The sequence below is a fragment of the Halichoerus grypus genome, chromosome 2, assembly GCF_964656455.1.
Source record: "Halichoerus grypus chromosome 2, mHalGry1.hap1.1, whole genome shotgun sequence".
NCBI lineage: Eukaryota > Metazoa > Chordata > Mammalia > Carnivora > Phocidae > Halichoerus > Halichoerus grypus.
Genome location: NC_135713.1, coordinates 29,855,225 through 29,864,756, shown reverse-complemented (window position 1 = coordinate 29,864,756; position 9,532 = coordinate 29,855,225). Strand labels below are relative to the sequence as shown.

Genomic DNA, 9,532 nt, shown 5'->3' with positions numbered 1-9,532 from the left:
TTATGTCATTATAGACAATACTGCAGGGCGTGACCTTGAATAAGAGTTTGCACATGTTATAATAGACGGTGGGGTACATTTCTAGACTAGCCATTGCTCAGCAGAAGGGTAAATGCCTTTTCATTTTGATGAGTTGGCCAAATTTCCTCCCTAGGAGAGTATACAAATTTACATTCCCACAAGCAATATAGAAGCATGACTAATTCCACAAAATCTCATCAACACAGTATCTTATCAAACTAGAACCATATATTATTTCCAGCTCATGGCTGGCTCAGCCAGTTAAGCATCTGATTCTTGATCTCAGTTCAGATCTTGATCTCAGGGTCGTGAGTTCAAGCCCCACATTGGGCTCCACACTGGACACGGAGCCTACAAGGAAAGAAGGAAGGAAGGAAGGAGAGGAGAGGAGAGGAGGGGAGGGGAGGGGAGGGGAGGGGAGGGGAGGGGAGGGGAGGGGAGGGGAGGGGAGAGGAGAGGAGGGGAGAGGAGAGGAGGAAGGAAGGGAGGAAGAAAGGAATCCTAGTTTGTGAAGTATCTGTTCATGTATTTTGCCCATTTTTCTATTGATTTGTCAACCTATTTCTTATTGATTTGTAAAAGTTCTGTATATAGTCTTGATATAAGTCATAGGATTTTTTTGTTGGTGGTGGATGTTTATATTGAAAATATTTTTCCCACTCTGTCTTGTCTTTTAACTCTCTTAATAATGATTTTGAATGAACAGAAGTCCTAGTTTTAATGTACAATTGATCAATTCTTTTCATTAATGGCTAGCATTTTTAATGTCCTGTTTAAGAAATCTTTATTTACCTCAAGGTCATGAAGATATTAGTCCATGTTTTCTTCTAAAAGTGTTACTGCTTACCTTCCACATTTAGATCTACGATGGATTTTTGTGTATGAGGTAGGGTAGTCCTCAAGTCTGTTTGACTGGATGCTCCCCCCTGATTTAGATGTGTGCAGGTGCATCTTCATGGGGAGATGGGGAGGGTATCTTTTCCTCTGCAAGCATCAGCCAAGCTGATATTCAAGGCTAACACTGTGACTACACTTCTCACCAGGTATATCCGAGTAGATAGCTACCTTGCATTATATGTTTTGGAGCATAAACAAAGCCCACTTGCTCTAAAATATCTCACCTACAGGTCTCTCAGTTTCCTTGAAATTTCTACCATTTGAAATACTCCCTTGAGTTAAGAGTATAACTTGTTAATGACTTACATCCATTCTGTTCCAAAGAGCACTGGAGAAATATGGAAGAGAGATGCTTTAAGAACTTTATCCAGGTGGTTCTCTTAACATGGACGTATTCTTCCTGAAAAGGAGAAAGGGCTCATTAATACTGTGCCTGTGAACAAAAAGGTGAGTACTCATTATTAGCTAATTTAGCAGTCACCTACGATACCAGTTCCAGGATCCACAACCGGTAGAGTATATGAGTTTGAGAGTGACTTGGGAAAGGGGAATTGGTGGTGGGCGAGGTTCCGAATGTGGGATATGGATTGTTTATAATAGCACAACTCTGGAAGCCATAAACAAACCTTTCATTAGAGGAGAGACGGGTAAAACACATTATGGAATATAATGGAGCAGTATTCAGCCATCTAAAAAGGGATGGACTTAGAGCTTCATGGGCTAAAATGGACAAAGCAAAGCAAGCTGCAGAATGGAGCGCAGGTGTTCACAGAGTGGTGGGAAGGGGATTCTGGGGTCTGGCACAAATGCAGGAGTAATTAGCAACGTGTTATTTTTTTACTGGTTGTATTTTTAAATTATAAGGATCTCTTTATCTGGGTTAAAAAGAAAGTGGAAAGCATTTTAAAAGAAGATAGTTCAGTCTAGGTGGAGCAACAGAAGGAATGATGGGGACTGAGAAACCAAGAGAAGAGTTACAGGTCTCACCCATCTTGGGAGAGGGAGGGAATGAAGAGTTTGAGACAGGCATTCCCAAAGGGGAGGAAGACATGAAAGGCAGAGCTCACAAATCATGGGATTCTGTCTGGTGTGCCAGATTTCATGTGCAAGAAGAAAACAAACAAAAAGCTACCATCTTCCGGAAATGCAGGGAGAGCCCGTAGCCCATGGAAGATTGGGGCTCCCCACACAACACGACAAAACCCGGGAGCCCCACAGTGGCTGCAGGCACCTGCTCAGCACACTAAGAGGCATCTCTTCAGAGCGCTGGCATGCCATTTCAAAATGTAGGGCTTGTTCGGGAATGATGCAATGTCCAGAACATCTCGGTGGACTGGAGGTCAGGAGACCTGCACCCCAGCCCTGGCCCTGTCACTAACTGTCAATGGGACTTTGGTGATTCAATCGACTTCTTTAGACCTGATTTTTCTCCTCTATCAACCAAGGGTGCCAGGTAAGATGAGGTCTCAGCTTGTCCTAGCACTCACAGCTATCAGCTTCCACCAAAGAACCACTTGACCTTTCCCAAGATGGACAGATGTCACTACTTAAAAACAAAAAGGAGTCTAGTAAAAGGCTTGTTCTCTGAAAAAACTTTGAAGTTGGAAAGCAATAGTCTTTTGCCAAAAAAAAAAAAAAAGAAATAAAAAGAACATAAAACAAAATAAAACATTTAATACACGTGCACACACACACATACACACACCCGCACACACACACACACAGAGATGGCAGAACAAAAGCAATTCCTTGCTTCAGAGAAGGCTTTAGGAAGCAGACTCAAAGTTTCCAAGCAGGCCACATCCAGTATCCAGACAGAGGAAATGGGGAGGTGTGAGCGAGGAGGGGCAGGGAAGACCAGGGCTGGGAGGTGGGTGTGGGAAGCAGAGGAATGCTGGCTCAGTTTCTGGGTTAGTTAGTGACACTGCAAATAAATGAAAATTTTCTGATGCCAAGAGAAAACCTGTGGAAAGAAGCAAAAGGCTAATCTTCCATCTGAGTTTGATTATATTTTTATTTGTGCATTTCGTAAGAGAGGAAGTGAGGAGGAGGAGGGGACTGGAAGATTTGAAGGTATGGTCTGATCGGTGTCACCAAGCAGAAGGTGTCAAGGAGGTGAAAAATAGCTGGGTGAGGGGGACACTTGGTTTGTATCCAGCCCCAGGGGAGGAGGGCAGGATGACAGACAAAGGTTTAAGCAAGAGAAGAAGTTGTGTGGCTTGTCAGGATGGCCGGGCTGTAGGACGGAAGAGGAATGGGACAGCTTCAAAGGCTGATCAGAAAAGTAGGAGGGGATGGCTTAGATTCATAACAATATGAAGTTAATTGACAACATGAAGAAAGATCAACAGTGAAGGATGAGGGAGAAGGTAGCCTCGGTTTCCTCCCCTGTGTAATGGGATGTGACACTTACTGGAAAGCTGTGCCCATCAGATGGGATGCCCCAGTGCACTGTGCATACCATGCACTTGGCACTCACTGAACGTTGGCTTTATCTCATTTCATCCCTCACATTTATCACAGAGACAAGTGAAGTGCTCCCCGGAGTTAAATTCCAAAAGTGCTAGTAGATGATTGCTAGCATAGCAATGGAGACTCGGGGCCAAAGATGAAGCTTTGATCCAGACACTCAGCATGAACTGGAAATAATGGAAGATCAAGGTTTGTATTTTGAGACAACGAAAGACATTTCCCCAAAGATTGTGACATCCTAGATAGGGATTCTCCCAGGAAGGAATAATAGCTGAGCCATCAAAATAAATGAAGATACACACAGGATAGACCTACAACTGGTAGGATGCCAGGGAGCCCTAGCTGCTCCTGGGAACATCTAGCCTATTCATATTTTCCTTCAGCTTGCATGCCTCTTAATTGATCCAGTATGCATGTTTTTCATGTTCCCTATTTCCTTTTTTGTTTATTTCTCATTACATGTCCCTGGATGAGTCACATGGCTTCCCTGACATTAGTTTCCTGGGCTGAACTTCAATAGAACTCAAGATCCTTCCCAGCTCAGACAATCTTGCATCCGTGTTTGGGCATGGGCCCCAGGCACATCTTTCTCAGTCATGTCTAGACCCCAACAACTTATCCTGGGAAATGCTACCATGGCTCTGGTATTGGAGCCAAAGGAATAGACCAAAGTGGTTGTGGAGATGTTGACTTGCATGTAGTCGGAGAACTAGTGAACTTCATCTCTCTCTAGGGATGGCTTTAATCACCCTTTGTTCCCAAGCTCTATTATAATCATGGGCTTAATTGGAAAAAAAAAACCAAAAAGCTCTCCACTTTCAATGGAGTGAAAAGCAGATGACAGCAATATAAGGACTTTATTTTGAATGCATAAGAAAGTATAAATGCATATTTACTTGTGCCCCCATATGTCCTCATCATGCATGTGTATGCCTGGACTTTCCCAAACAGTAGAGAACTATATGGAGGGAAATTAGGACAAAGAAAAAACCCAGAAGTCAAGAAAACAAACTGAGAGTGGAGAAAGGAACAGAAGTGGAAGATACAGAGACAGGAAGAACATCTCGCCTATATTCCAAAAAGTCCACAGAATTGTAGCTCACAAATTTGATAGCACAGTTTCAAATTTTAACTATGTAGCATTTTAATGACAAGTCAAATAGATAAACAAAATTACCAGTTCAAACTGATGGCTCCTTACAAGTGTGCCCTTCTATAAGAAATCTGAATTTATGCAGAAGTTTCATTTGGGGGATAATTGGGATCTTTTTCATGATTTTTAAAAAACTTTTAGGAAAGTGGTTGCTACAGGGAGATTTTTCCAAATGTTTTGATTGAGAGAATAGACACTTAAGCCAATGTTAGCTTTAATTTCAATTTATATGTATTCAAATATAAAGATAAAACATTACTGAAATGAAAGTGTAAGCCAGTGAAAAAATTGGAATATATATATATGTCCAAACTGATATTTCATTAAAAAATTTTAAAAATGCAAATATTACATTATTGGAAGAAAACAATTATACTTAGGGAAAAAAATCATTCTTAAAATGTTTTCCATTGGGGCACCTGGGTGGCTCAGTCATTAAGCGTCTGCCTTCGGCTCAGGTCATGATCCCAGGGTCCTGGGATCAAGCCCCACATTGGGCTCCCTGCTCCACGGGAAGCCTGCTTCTCCCACTCCCCCTGCTTGTCCTCCCTCTCTCACCGTGTCTCTCTCTGTCAAATAAATAAATAAATAATTTTTAAAAAATATATGAAAATCCTTTAAAAAAAAGAAAACTTTTCCATCTTCCTCTCCCAAGTTTTCATAGGAAGCCAAACCACATGTTCTATAACAGAGAACAGAAATACTCTAAAACTCTCCTTACCTTTCCAAGGCACTAAAATATAGCCCTCTCTTACTATAGCATTTGCTTAGCCTAAAGAGACTTTAATAGCAAAGTATCTCTAAGATTATTGGGATAGTAAAGAACTGAGAATCAACTTTTTAAATCCCTAAAGGATCTAAAACTCTGTCAAATGTGTCAAATTCACGATTAAACAATGCTCTAATAAGTTTATCAGATTTGAAAGCTAGGTGAGCAGGAAATGTTGGGGAGGAGAGGGTGTGATGGTATTTTATCCTCAAACATCCAAATTAATTAGACTATTATTTAGTTTGTAAAACAAGGAAGTTTAAAGGAGAGTTTGCAAGCTGTAAATTTTCTAAATTATATTTTAATATGTGAATGATACTCATTAGAATCTAAAATGGTAGAGCTGCCAAATTTATTTTTAAGGGTTTGTTTTGTGTTATATTTTCATTAATGGTAAATTAATATGACTGTGGGTAGTAGGTTGATTCTTCTTTTAAAATAACACTTTTTCAGGGGTGCCTGTGTGGGGCTCAGTCAGTTGAGCTTCCAAATCTGGATTTCAGCTCATGAAATCAAGCTAAACCCGGAGTCTGCTTGAGATTCTCTCTCTCCCTCTCCCTCTGCTCCTCCCCCTGCTCATGCGCTCTCTCTCACTCTCTCTAAAATAAATAAGTCTTTAAAAATAAATAAAACACAATAATACTTTCTCCCTTCTCCCCAAATTTTTGACTTGGTCATGTAGTTAGCCTGTTCAGAATTACTATTAACATGATTTATATATCCCCAAACAATAGTCTAATGCAGCAGTATCTAAATAAAACTAGATAATTTAAAAGCTAATAAAATGTCAAAAAAATCATTTTCCTTAATCTTACAAAAAAAAAAAAAGCCGATTTCAGTTTCTTGAAGTCATGTCACAAACAAAAGGCTGTATTACTCAAGAGGACCACTGAGGGATGAAAAACAATCAGCCGTTTTTAGGCCAGCAAGATTATGACATTAGCAAAACTTCTCTTAGACCTGTCAGGCCAGGGCTACACTGGAAACCAGTGCTCAGCTGATGGAGCTCACCAGCCCGGCAGCTATAGAACCTTCTGATTCCCACACCCGACGACCACGAATACAGAAGCAAGAAAATGGGCAGGAAACCGGAAGTGGGCTCGCCAAAGGACAACTTCCGGTTCCTGGCCTGGCCCAGCCCCTTCCTGCCCCTGGTAGTTCAGCTGACAGACCTGGTTACCAGAAGGTATGAAGTCCGCCCTTCAGCGACCTGTCTTCATGTCATACGCTCTTGTCTCATTCCCAGCTTCCGGCTCCTCCATCCCAGAGTACTGCTGTGTGATTTGTCAAGCCCACTAGTGTATGATATTAAAGAGTCTGCAATAAATTATTTATGCTGATTTTAAAAAGAACCCTATTCCCAAGCAAAGCGCAAATGAGAGATAACAGTTTTGCCTTTCTGAGGGGATAGTTGCATTTTCACAGAATATCAAAGCAAGAAATGAAGTATATAGTCTAAGATGCAAACGGGGTGGCTCTCAATCAGGAGTTCATAACTTGGATGCACATTAGAATCTTGTGGGGCGATTTCATAAAATATCGATGCCTGGGCTCCATCTCCACAGATTCTGATTTCATTGGTCAGGGGTGAGGCCGTGGCATTGAGATTTTTAGAAGCTCCCCAAGGGATTTTAGTGTGCGGTCAATATTGGGATCTCTTGATCTAGAGTATCTAGAGTGAGAGAGTATGACCCTGAAACTGGAAGGTGAAGGCTGCTGAGCACTTGGGGGTAGTCAGGAGGAAGACACTGCAGCCAGGACTGCTCTATCAGACGGGAGGTTGGTCTGGAGCCCCACTTCTCAAACTTTAATGTGTACACTCATCTGCTGGGGTCTTGTCAAAGTGAAGGTTACCATCCAGTAGGTCTGGGTGGCTCCTGAGATTCTGCATTTCCAACAAGCTCCCAGATAATGCCCATGCTGCTTGCTGATCCAGAGGCCATGTCTGAGTGGCAAGGATCTCGATGACCTTTAAAATCCCTTCTGATCCCAAGATTCTAAGATTCTCTGAATTGAGAACAACAGGACCAGAGGAGGAGATATTTTTCCGGAGAGGGAGTCTGAAGGCTTGAACCACAGAGTATTCTATTTGCCTAGCCCTAAAATGATAATGAACAAATCTGCCAGGAGTATAACTCCCTCCTTGTACAGTCGGAGGAGTCAGGTTGCTATAGACCCAGTGGAGAAGCAAATGTGCTAAGGTAACATTTCAGAGGTCAAAGGGAACCAAGGAGCCTACTCAAACACTCTCCTGAGTGGACGTGGCATAAGCTTGGAAATCCAGGCATAAGAGTAAGGTATAAAAAGGTGGGAACAGGAAGTGAACATATGATATTTAAGTATATCAAATGATTTCAAACACTTTATATTTTACATTTTAAAAATTGTGAAACCATATTTGAACAAAAGAACTAAAGATAAATGTAGTAAATGCATATACAGGAAAATCATACAGGCTTTAAGTGAATTAATACATTAGGTTGGGATGATCTATTCTTTAAAGCAATTTTAAAAATCAAAGACATGGGGGTGCCTGGGTGGCTCAGTCGGTTAAGTGTCTGCCTTTGGCTCAGGTCATGATCCTAGGGTCCTAGGATCAAGCCCCGAGTCGGAATCCCTGCTCAGCAGGGAGCCTGCTTCTCCCTCTGCCTGACACTCCCCCTGCTTGTATGCTCACTCTCTCTCAAATAAATAAATAAAATCTTTAAAAAAAAAAATAGAAAACAAAAAAACTATTGTTTTTATTCTAAAGAATTTAAAAGTTTTTCAGGGATCCAATAAAATGTTTTTCCTTTTGATGTTCTTTGTTATCAAATATTCTGTCTAAAGGGAGTATCACCTTTTGGATTGTTGGTTTACTGAAGAGATTCTTATCTGTGCTGAGACCATGACCATGCACCATCATCGGATGAAGATGAGGATGTAAACTGCAACTGGAGAAGAAACAAAATCTGGAGTCAGAAAGAGTCTCCTCATAGAACTTCTGAAGCCATGGATTTTACAAAACACCAAAAGCCTAACTGCATGGCGAGCACAATAACTTTCAGTGTCTTCTTGGATTCTTAAGAGTGGTCTAGAGCAGTGGTTTTTAAAGTGGTGTCTGGGGACTTCTGGGTGGGGCCTCTGAGACCTTGTCAGGTTAAACCTATTCTTATGATGATAGTAAGATGTCATTTTTGCCTTTTTGACTTGCATGAGTCATGAGTATGTGGTGGAGATTTCCAGAGGCTGCATGTCATGTCATATCACAACAGACTGGATGCACAAGCAGGTGAGAGAAAGCATCTCTCTTCTATTAAACCTGATGTTAAAGAGATGTGCAGAAATGGGAGACAATGTCATTTCACTAATGTTTTATTTTGAAGAATATGGTTATTTTTCATTAAAATATGGTATTTACATGAACATATAATGGGTTTACTCAACTACTTTTTAAAATACTTTTTAAGTTCTCAGCTTTAATTTTTACAACAGTAAATATCAACAGATATAACTCATGTAAACAAAAGCTCTTTGGTGTCTTCAATAATATTTAAGAGTGTAAAAGGTCCTGAGACAAAAAAAAAAAAAAAAAAAAGCTTTGAACCATTAGTCTAGGGCCTTGTTCTCAAAATGTGGTCCACAGACCAGCAGCATTGGCCTTGTTCTCAAAGTATGGTTCAACAGACCAGAATCTTGGTGCCACCTCAGACCTATTGAATCAGAACCTGCATTTTCACAAGGTCTCCAGGTGATTCATGTGCAGTTAGGTTGAAAAGCATTGGACTATAGCTTTTATTTATTCCGTCAATCCTAATCTTGATCCCACACAATGATGAAAAAGGTAGCTTCTTTGAATTCCATCTTAACTACTCCCTACTTGGGTGAAGTTAAGCAATTACATAGCCACTTTGTGCCTCGGTTTCCCCCATCTGTAAAGTGGGGAAAATAACAATACCTAGTTCACAGAATTGTTGTGGAGACAGATGAACTAATATATGTAAAGGCGGAGAACCATGCCTGGCCTGTAATCAGCATTCCATAAATACTGAGTGCTGAGTAGATTTTCTGAAAGTTCTAGCTGCTATTCATACTCCTTCAGGGAGTGTACAGACCAGTGGGAAGACACAGATCTCAGCAGCTGCCATACAGTGAAGCCACCAGTGGACTCCTGTTGTGTTCAAAAAGGCAGTGAGAGTCCCAGGTCTGCCCTAGGAAGCCAAGGATTTTATTCTGAAACT

General features: G+C 41.0%; 1 long non-coding RNA gene across 1 annotated transcript in view; it reads right to left on the bottom strand.

Annotated features, from left to right (window-relative positions):
* LOC118547543 (uncharacterized) overlaps window positions 1–9,532 on the bottom strand; it is a 381,044-nt gene continuing 371,512 nt past the window's right edge. The window contains exons 3-4 of the long non-coding RNA XR_013445302.1: window positions 1,225–1,318; window positions 1–372 (exon numbers count right to left, since the gene is read on the bottom strand). This is a non-coding gene — a long non-coding RNA (uncharacterized LOC118547543). The remainder of the gene's footprint in view (window positions 373–1,224; window positions 1,319–9,532) is intronic.